At 37.3% G+C, this 11,381-nt stretch overlaps 1 pseudogene across 1 annotated transcript; it reads right to left on the bottom strand.

Annotated features, from left to right (window-relative positions):
* Positions 1-255: 255 nt before the first annotated feature.
* LOC148730059 (uncharacterized) lies at positions 256-7,571 on the bottom strand (annotated as a pseudogene). The gene is made up of 15 exons (XR_016001094.1): positions 6,989-7,571; positions 6,461-6,562; positions 5,839-6,059; positions 5,613-5,744; positions 5,219-5,389; positions 4,093-4,232; positions 3,651-3,762; positions 3,463-3,546; positions 3,152-3,332; positions 2,775-2,870; positions 2,570-2,656; positions 2,274-2,325; positions 2,024-2,089; positions 1,425-1,609; positions 256-1,280 (listed from the first exon to the last, which is right to left on the bottom strand). The product of XR_016001094.1 is annotated as an uncharacterized LOC148730059 (transcript).
* Between the last annotated feature and the right edge of the window lie 3,810 nt (positions 7,572-11,381).

Below are 11,381 nucleotides of genomic sequence, written 5' to 3'. Positions count from 1 at the left end.
ATATTGCTATTGACAGGGCTTGGTTCAATTTTCAATTTTGTGCTAGTCACTTTCCGCAACTTTTTTATGATTTTCATGGGATATGGACTTGGATTTACTTCGTTGATATTGGCCAGTTTTAGTAACTTTCTATTAATTTTCATGGGGTACTTGGACAAATCAATTCTGGCGATAATGGCCAATTTCTGCGACTTTCTAGTGGCGCTTATGGGATATTGTATTGATCTCCGCTTAACTGAATCACGTAAAAATGCACCAAATAATTGTAACTATTCATCATTGTTTTACGTACAGACACTTGGGCCAAAATGCTGGAACGCCCTTAATTTAAACAGGCTAAAAACGTCCCAACAAAGTGACCAGGCAAAGGTGCGTTAAGGCAGCAAGGAGGAGAAAAGGAGGTTGCATTAACTTCTGGAGGAGAGCTCTTAGTTGTCTTGCAAAGTGACTGACTGATTAACCTAGAGTTTATTTTGTTTTTGTTTGCAGATTGGTAACAGTTTTTGGTAGCTTCACGTTTATGAGTGAAAAAAAAGGAACAGGCAGCTGAGACGATTCAGAAGTTAACATTAAGATATTTCTGTGTCGAAATCTGAACTATCTGAATCGGATGCGCTGTCACTTCCGTATTCGGCATAAAGAACGGAACGCAAGTCCTCAAAGATTTCACTTTGGCCGAGCTGTTGAACAACGTCAGCTTCATCAGTGTTATCATCGTCATCTTTTTGAACCTCCTCATCGTCATCATCGGAATCCACTTCAGGGAAAATTCCAAGATCAAACTGAGCTTCACATTCTTTATGGCCACCAGCACCTCCAGAAAAGAGACCGTGGAGATGGTGAGTGAATACGGAAAGCTCATCCATTTTAGTGCAAGCAATAGCAAGCAATGCACGAGCTCGCTCCGAATCCTTCTGTTCTATCAGCTCCTTTGACCATGCGTCCAATACCTTCAACTTTCCCTCGAAATGACTGAGCATTCGGACCATTTCTTCTTTGGTGTTGGCTATTTCCTCTTTGCATCTTTTGCGGACATGGACCAAAATCAATGAGTTGCCTCTTTAAACAATAGGGGACAGTAGAATGCGACTGGATGTCATCGTTAAGTACAAGCCACAAAGGACTGTCGATGTTTAACGCGTCTTCAACTGAAATTGTGGAAGGGTATTTACAATCCAACGTGTCAACGTTTTGTTTTGTATATTCCTTGACCAGCTGTTTAATGGCCCCTGTTGCCTTCGTGATCTGCGTACAAAGCCGTTTCGTAATGGCTTGTCCATCTGAAGAATTAACACGACAAAAGTCAAAATGATACCATACAAAGCCGAGATTTACAGCTATCATGTCGGTACGATATGACAGTTACAGCTTCAATTCGGCTTCTTCACGACAAATGTTGACACCTGAACATATTAATGCAATACCTGCATATTTCTTCATCAGTTGTAAGAGAAACCACCTTTCTGAGCACTTAACATGCATGGACAACAACAGGTCCTCTCGACGCTTGTCTTGCAAATCGCGGATATATTGTCTTGCAATATACATGCTGCTGTCCGGAGACCACCGGGGTTGGCCGCTTTCAAGGTTCTTTAGCTGTTGATCCAACCTATTACCGCCAGAAAGGGAAAAAGTGGAGAAGCCAAAATCATTTTTGAAATTAAATTGCATTTGGTTTGGTTCTGCATTGCTTTGCAATGCCATTGTCAAACAGCCGTGAGAATCAAGTAAAATACCATTGCTTTGCAATGCCATTGCCAAACTTGCCGCGAGAATCAAGTAAAATACCAATAACGACTTGCACGTTTGACTGCCACTGTCCATAATTCTTATTGTTCGATTGCCTGACTGTTTCAGGTCTCGTAGTATGATTAGCTATTTGTAGATGTTGTGGCTAGAAATGATTACTTTGGTTTTGTTTTGGCAGATCTCATTTCAAAACTGTTCTAATATTTGGACGTAAATATAACTTAGTTCCCAGACTAGGAGAGTAACTTGCAGGATCCGAAAGATGGTTTCATACCTGTCAAGCTGATCGGTCAATATTTTCCAAGTTTCAGATCCCGGGGAGCATTTTTGCAGGTTTGTTCTGTAAATGAACGGTGTGAAAAATTCAGTGGAAAAATTTCAGAAAAATGGAGATGAATGACAGAGAGCCTGGCGATGGACCAAAAAGTGACATAATTCTTGCAAAATTCAGAAACTAAATCACGAGTTGCACATTTGGAGTAAACTGCATTATATGAAAACCAAATCCTAATGCCACTTCATACCGTACACAGAGGAACTGCCTCAACTTGTCTGGGTAATCATCTGGTGATGGACCTTTCAAGAAGAAAACGTCAAATCCTAAATATTTGTAATCACTTGAGTAACTCTTAGCTTCAGTTGTGGTAGTTCATTATGTTCCTCTTTAGCACTTACAACAATTATCTATAACCAATTTTTATTATTGGTCGTTAAAGGCGAGGAGCCAATCCAAATAACTTCCCCTCAATGAATATGCGACCTCAGATAACATTAACAAAACCCGATCTCCATCCTAGTTAAACGGAAAATTTGTACGTACTAGCTTTTCTTGCGCTGGCCACTTTGTTAGCCGTAGATTTCTCCATCATACTCCACTCTGAGATGCTGGATATGTCCATCTTAATACCTTGGTAATGGAAAAAAACACCAAAAATCAATGTAAAACGGGGCTGTATCATCATCTCGACATCCCTATATATTGGATAGACATAAAAAAATGACAAATAGTAAAATCAAACCCCAACCTGTTTCGTTCAACTTCTCAAGAAGCAAATTTAGTTGCTCTTCAGTTTCTTTCTCCATTTCCACTGCTTTCTTCAAATGGTCACGAAGTCGTTCTCCTAAATTTTTGGGAAAAAAAGAATCAGTCAAAAACAGCAAGATGATGATGATGATGACTTTATTTAAACTCGGATGAAAATGAGTCTTGTTAGGCCTCTTCCAATAGAGATGCTAATATACCGAGAAAAATATATGAATATAGATTACAGAGTGGTTTACGAAAACGACTGGTTTACGTAACGACTGGTTTACGAAAACATCACAACTGAAATCGGTCACAAAAGGATATATTCTGGTAATGACCGTATTTGTAAAACGTGAAGATTGACAGCAACATTACCAAGGTTCGAAATGGACTTTTTTGCGTAGTGCATCAAGAAGTCAGTTAAGGTATCAACTCGATGGGCTGGAGTCATTTCTTTCGTTACTTTTGCTGTTGGCCTTAAGTAAGACCACAATCTCTCCATCACCTCGCCATCACTCAACCCAAACCCTTCTAGCCTTCTTCCGCTGTAGCTGACCTAGTGTTATAATGCAAAAGAACAAAAAATGAATCATGAAAACATTAGCTGTTTTGAAGTAAGGATGCATGCGTTCTACAATAACTATTAACTCCTCAAAAGTATTCAATGGGCATATCTTTCAAAATACCTGACAAGAAACTTTGTGTCCATAGCAGTGAAATGCTGGTATCGCAAGAGTAACATTTTCAAGCAATTTTTCCTGGTGCGTATTCTACAGTGCAGATAAAACAATACAACAATCGTTTAACAAGCAAAAATACTAGAGTACCACGACAGAGATTTCAGTCGAAATAAAACTGCAAAAAAAAATCTTACTCTCAAATGTGTATCCAGCACACATGCAATATCATAAAAGAAGCGAATGTTGATAGCTTTGTCTTGTACATGATTTTTAATCCATCTCAGCAAATACACAGCATTTCCAATCCTGTTTGATAAAATTATGATCATCATTAATAACCATTTGCATGCTGTAATTGAATCATGCCCTAGTTTCATTGAGTGCCCTAATGTAATTGGTTTATAACACAGGGTTACACTATACAGCTGTACATAAGTAACACACAAAAAAAATCTTTCTTTGGGACCCAACATTGGTCATGTAAATTTGCTACTAAGAATTCAAAGTAACTTGTCTCTGAATTTTTACATCTTACAATTTAACATTAAGTAAGTCTATAAATTAAATATTGCTTGACAATAGCCAAACGAAAATGTAAATTAAGTTTAGTATATATTTCATTTTGCATGTACATACTCTTCTCCTCTCCTTAACCTGAAAAACTTGAGTGGCACTTCATGTTTACAGCCTCCTCCAAAGAGGGCCATGTCATCCAGCTTTGTTGATTTGTTCTTGGAGCGGAGATTGGACCCAGCTTGAAACTGGTTACATTGCTCCTACAACAAAAAACTTTTAAATTAAATTTTCAACTTCCTTCACACCTTTCCAATTGAAGGTTTCAAATTAAACCATACTTAATGAAGATAATAAACAGTTCAGTATTGTTCTTGAAGCTCACAATTCACAAGGTTCCTGTAAAGTTTACATACTAGCAAACTAACAATATATTTGAGCAACATGTGTTTTGGAATGGACTAGTACAATTAGAAATTAAAAATCACATGATGGAAAAGAAGGCAAGGAAAAAAATAGCTGAAAACAATCATCACTTCTCAATTTGTAATCAAATTCAAAACTTAGACAACAAAATAAATTTACTGCTTGACAACCCCTCCTCTTTTATTTGGGCTTGGGACCAGCAAGAGTGATGGTAGCCACCTTTGGCAGAGTTTATTGTGCAAGCATATATCAATATATTACCTCTTAAGACCATAAATTAATTACAAAAAAAGAAGAAACAAACTTTACTTGAAAAAAAAAAAAAGAAGGTTAAAATCAAGGAAAAGAGAGGGCTGCAATAAAGGTTATGTACTGTTCTTAACCTGAAAATTCACAAGGTTCCTGTAAAGTTAACATAACAAACTAACAATATATTAGAGCTACAAGTATTTTGAGCAGACTTATAAGCAGCAAGAACCAAAGTAACCCACCCTTCAAACTGTACTATATTTGATTAAAACAACACCTTCATATATAATAATAATAATAATAACAAAAATAATAAAGACTTTATTTATAAAGGGTAGCATGTAATAGCCACAGGCTAATAAACTTGTGGCCCTGACTTAATCAACTAATAACAAGTTAAAAAAAAAATAACACTTAAAATTACCAAAAGAAAAACATACAAAGAACATAATTGTTACTTTTGGTATCTCTTTGCAATGGTTGAGTAGTAGCATAAGTAATACTGGGTAACAAAAGGTAAGAATAAAGCAACAACACACAAAATAAGGGGAAAAGATAGTCTTAGTTAACACACCATTGACTTGCTGCTTGGTCTTTTGCTGTAATTAGGTAGAAACCTATCTACTTTTTCTTGGCTAATACACAGTTCCTCTCCATGCTTGGAAGACTTTCCACTAGTTCCAGCACTGCATTTGCAGACACATCCAAACAATGCATCAATGGAGACATATAAACTTCCATTCTTCTACAATCAAATGCAAAACAGCAAAATTAAAAATGTCATGTTAGAAATATTTCTTAAGCCAAAATAAATTAAAAATGAGGAAATAGCTCCTGCTGAGAAGATCCAAATTGATGTTTCTTGTGTAAAGTAATATCATGTCATTCATAATGCCTACATATACAATGATTTTCTCAGATTTACTATCATGGTAGACATTAGTCACTGAAGGATAACTCTCACAAACCTTAGGACATGCAAGACATTCATGATCATTCTCATAACAAGGATTGAAATACTTCAGATTGGTAAACATGCTGGACATAAACCGGAACTCACAGAAACAATCTCCGACAAGGAGCCGGTAGATGTCCTTTATCTACAGAAGAACAAATCATTTATTTATTGTAGAACTTAAGAAAAAAAATTGTATTCCTGAGCATAAGATAAAAAACTTCTAAATGAATACTTACGTAAACCTTGGAAGCAGGTGGGACCAACCATTGTAGTGCCTGACAAATTGACTTTAAAGATACCCTACATTCTAGGAAAATGTATTGGAGCAGGACCATGAATCCAAGGTCAAAGGCTACCTGGGGTTGTTTTGGTGTAGATGGCCAGAAACCATTCCTGACCAGGGTTATGGCTTCTGGTTCATGCTCACAGCATTTGATTTTAATGAGATGCTGCTTCCCTGTACAAAGACAAACAACATAGCGTGTCCATGCTGCTCTTCTTCTATTGTTTATCAATTCCCACCCACATTCAAAAGAGTGATAGTTATTCTCATGAAAATGAAAAAAGACTCAAAAAATACAAGCTTCTGCAATATACAGACACCTGTCTAGGTTAGAATAAACCAGACTTAGTAATGGAAAATTTGCAGTTAACTTATCAGTTACTCTCTGTAATGTCCTTGTTACAAAACTTTCTAAACCAATATAATCAACACCTTAAAACCAGTAAAAACAGAAACAAAGACCTTCCTAGAAGAGGTAACCTAAACATTTAAATAAAAGAAAAGAACAAGAAAAAATGGAACCTATCTCAGAATAATTATAATAGTTACAAATTGCACTGCTGTCAGTTACTTACCATGCAAACCAACAGCTATAATATCACGCACATATCCATGATCCAAGTTGTGAGGTGTAGTCCAGACACACTCATCAAACTGATACGTACAAATCTTTCATCCTAACAGTATATTATATCCTTTGTTATTAGGTGACTATAAATCACATACCCCTTAAATCAGCCAACTCTTTCAAAATTTCCAAAAACAGACTCAACTACGTTCTGAATCCAGGGAAAATGACATGTACATTTCCAAGAAAACATAATGCTCCCTGCTCTCACTTTTTCCTCTGCACAAAAATGGGACAGGTTTCACTGACATGATACACATAGAAGTTGAGAAAAACTACATAAGTTTTAAAAAGTAATAGTGCAGTAACAGTAAGAAAAAAGAAGAAAGGATGCCGCCCTGAAATAAAACCACAGGACAACACACAACAAACGAAACTGGCAAACGGCCAGAGTAGACATGAAATTGGGTTTCACAACATAATTGAAAATTTAAAGGTAGCTGACGAGATTGTGCTCCAAAAAACTTAAATTCACCTTCCAAACTTCTGGGTGATGAAGTGATCTACCTCCTGCGTGAACCAAATTGATGTGCTATTCACACATAAAGTGCCCAGGACTGCAGTCAAGGCATCTGCCGCATGCCTTTTCTTCGCCAAAAGGAATGACACACATCTGCTCCAAAGGCAAAGCCTGTCTTGTCAAGAGTGCTGAGACAAGCAGCTCTCTTGCATTGAGCCAGGACGCAGCCAGCGTGGTTTTCCTTTCATGGTAAGCTGTCAGCTTGCACCTCAGCCGTACTTTTGTAACCTTTGATTTTTTTTTAGTTCTTATGCCATGAGGTTCGTCAATATGGGGAAGGTCTTCTTGATCTGGAGAAAAACCTCTGCCCGTGTTCAAAGAAGATCCGGCGGCCACAGACGTTGAATCAATAAATTGCTGGGCGGCATATCGAACAGGAACACTAAACTTCGCCTTCCTCGCAGCTTTTCCTTCTTTGAAAGTTACAAAATTCAAATTTTTTTTCGATCTAAAATCTCGTTTAGGAGGCATAATGGAAATCGCGTTTCAATGGGTTAGATGGCTGTGATAGCAGGCCTTGATTTCCTTCATCTCACGATAGGTAAATAAGCCCTACTTTGACCGCTTGTATGCGTTAATTTGATGCTGATTAAATCCGCATGTAAGCGGTTAATTACAAGCGAATCGGGTGTCTGCTTGGTCTCCCCCACTGTGACGAAACAACATGATCTCTAGACCGAAGTTATGATAATCGTTACTTCTTGATTGGCACAAAGTGATGAATATCACAACTTCTCGTTATGTGAAGAGATTTATGTTCCAGGAACAGTTGAGTCAGTGGCGTGACTAATTTATTCAATAATGGCTAAAATGCCTGTATGATAAAAAATAGTGAAAGTCAATAAGTTACACCTTAACTCCTTGCTTATGACCTTTGTTTAACCATGTGTCTCGAAGCGGTACAGCCGGAAACATCAGTCAATACCAGTAATAACACCGATGTGTCAAACAAGAAATGGTTGCGTGATTTTCGAAACGTGACGTGCACTTGCTGCATCCTAGTCTTCCTCGCAGCCGTTTTTAGTCTCGTCACGCAACGCTTCTCCCCACAAACGGCTGCTCACATTCGAACAACATTCCTTTCCGCTACTTCAACCAATCACTATTTGGGTTACATATGTTGAGAACTGTACGCGCCAAAGTAGTCTAACCAATCATATTGTTTGTTTCATCTTCGAGTTCAAAGCTTTGAAAATGGCGTCCTTTGAAGAAGCGTTTAATGTTGTTAGTAATACATTTCGAATTCCTAGTTTAAATGCGCAGCCAAAAAACTGGAATTAGGAATATAGTTGAGGAAAGAAAGGATGTATTTGTCAATCTTCCTACTGGTTTCGGGAAATCTCTCCTGTATGAAGCACTACCACTCGTGTTTGATCTTACCTCACAAGAGCCTGGTCATATCGTCGTCGTTTTCTCACCATTGGGGAAAGCCTTATGAACGACCAAGTGTCCCATTTGAGGGAGCTAGGGCTAAAAGCTGGTAACATAAGTTCACTTGAGGGTGGTAAACGCACTCGTGTCGAAAGCGGCGAATATTCCTTAGTTTACGGATCCCCTGAAGCGTGGTTAAGGAACGAACGCTGGAGATTTATGCTGACGAACATCTGTGTATTCCATGCCAAAAAACTCTGTGCCATTGCCGTCGATGAAGCGCATGTTGTAAGGCAGTGGTAAGTGTTTCAATAAAAACGAGTCTGCAGCAAAATGTTATTTTACATGTATGTTTTAAATTAAGCAGTATAAAGGAAAGGACAATAAGAATGTAAATATTGTAAATAGAAAATGTAAATAGTTTAGTCAGTATTAGTATTACACTGTGGTCTTATTTTGGTTATCGTTATTTTATTCTGTCTGTGTTATATTACACATGATCACCTGTAAAAATAGTGTGTCTAAATACAAGACATTATCATCGCAGTATACACTTCTGAGTGCTTCAGATTACCAATAAAATTGATATTGAGTGCCATGGTGTAGCCTATTTGATTGTCACTACTACATAGATAAAAGCTAAACTTTTTAAAATTTATACCCCTAGACCCTAAAAGGGAGTAAATGTCCCATCAACCTATTAAAACTATGCTTGAAACTAACGTCATTTAGGGAACTTAGTCTGACAGGAACTGTCCCGACACAAATAAAACCTAAAAGTTCTAAGATGGTAGACCCCTAGACCCTAAAATGGAGATAAATGTCCCATCAACCTATTAAAAACCTATGCTCGAAGCTAACGTCATTTGAAGAACTCAGTCCAATTGGACCTTGAAAGTCCTGGCAATGTTAAAGGAGCTAGAGACTACAGCTTTCTGCATGTTCCTTAGCACTGAATGACATTAGTATCATTATTATCAAATTATTAAAATTAATAAAGTTTTCATATTATTATTATTATTATTATTAGAAATTTCATAGATTAATGCTGTCTATTTTCATTTTGACGTGTTGGGGAACATCACAAGATAATTAAATGGAAGCCTTCTGTAAGTCTTACTTCAACCTTCTGAACATGAAAAATGCAGTAGAAATTAAGGAAAGTCAAAATAAATCAAATGTTGCTGATGTTGTGCAGTATATGGATAAGGACATGGAACTGGAATTGTATTTTGGCTGGCTTACTGATGAACTGAAACAGAGTCAGGAAAAAACAGAAAGAACTCTTATTTATTGCCAGACTATAAGATAATGTGGATTACTTTATGCTACCATTAATGTTTTAGTTTAATGTTTATTGGAAATGATTCAAAACATGTGCTTGTTGAAATGTTGCATTCCTGCACTCCTGAAACCAATAAGGATAACATTAATTTTTGGAGTCCTTTCACAGAGTGGTGGAAATCACTGTGGGGGAGGGGGTTGGGGAGAACAGTACAGCTTCTTTGGCCCTCCTAACTTGTGGTAAGAAAATGAGTGATCTAATAAATTCATCATATTTTTAAATCAGATTACTGGTCAATTTCATTGTCTGATTAGTGACATAAATTGTGTGCTACTCGTACTCTATCATAGCAATTGAAAGTTTTGACATGTGAAGTCACAAAAGATGGAACATCTGTTTGAGATTAGTTACATTTCACTTGTGAAGAAAATACTGTACACATGTACATGTAATAGAGAAAAGTAATTTATGATAATGGTCTGAAGTTTGATTAAGAATGCTATGAAAGATTCCATGAGTTTTATTGACCAATTGATTCTTTGAAAATTGAATCTCTTCATTGGTGCTGCTGCCAGTATCAAATTGTATTCTTGCATATTGAGCAAAAATGTTAGACTGCTATTAGTCATTATTCAGTGAGATTGCAAATCTTTCAGACTTTTGAATAGATCAGATTCGTATGAAGACATTTATATCAACTTCATTTATATCAGTCGTTGCAGCACCTGGGTACTTCTTGGGTTAAAATCTGGGCTAACAGACTTTTTCAGGGTTCTGTTTTGACATTTTTTGGCTGTAAAAGTTTGTCATCATTGGCACATACTTGTCACTAGGCTCTCATATATTGTACATTTGTGTTGTTCCAGACTATTCATAGACTACTTAACACTGCAGTGGCATACTGAATAGACAGTGTGAATTCTCAAAAGCTATGGACTAAAGAATTCAATTTCCCATGAGGCAACAAAAAAAATGTTTTGTTTACTGTTTATCTAGCTCTGATACCCCTGAGCATGTTTTTCTTGTGTTTGTTTATCCAGTGATAATTTTGAGGCATCTAAATCAATACACCATTAGAACCAATAGGAAATCTTGCCGGAGTATAACGTCCCTCTTGGCTGATCGTGGTAGAAATATTAGAATTGGCTGTAGCATTAGAGGTACAAGTCGTATTGATCGGATCGAATTGTAAACATTTCGAGGATTTCCCACAGCACGAAGCTTGGATTTCTCCACCGTCGCTCTCAACGCTCAATAAGCGCTTCTTTCTGGGAAGTTCTCGAACCTTGAAGATTCCCTTCAATTCATCTTTGAACTCTTCAAGATGAACAGAGGCCTTTTTGAACTTGATCAATCGTCGGTAGCAAGCTTTACAAACTGACAACTCGCTGGTCGCTGAATAGCAGCTCACATTCACATCCAGACAGGAACAAATATTCGCCGGAAAATCAAAAGAACTTCTCAACTGAGGTGGAACAAATAAAAGAACGATCACTTTGCAAAACCTTCTTCAGGGTTTCGTCCAGCAAGAAACTACGATGAAATGCAGAATTTGAAAACGCGGGAATAACGATATCGATAGTGATTACAGTCTCTTGTGCTCTGATTGGTCGCATAAGAAACAATCTCAGCGATCTCATTGGTGCAAAGACAACAAAGGGAAAGGAATGTTGTTCGAATGTGAGCAGCCGT

Source organism: Stylophora pistillata, chromosome 5, assembly GCF_964205215.1.
Source record: "Stylophora pistillata chromosome 5, jaStyPist1.2, whole genome shotgun sequence".
NCBI lineage: Eukaryota > Metazoa > Cnidaria > Anthozoa > Scleractinia > Pocilloporidae > Stylophora > Stylophora pistillata.
Note: the sequence above shows the minus strand (reverse complement) of the source record. Positions and strands in the feature narration are given on the sequence as shown.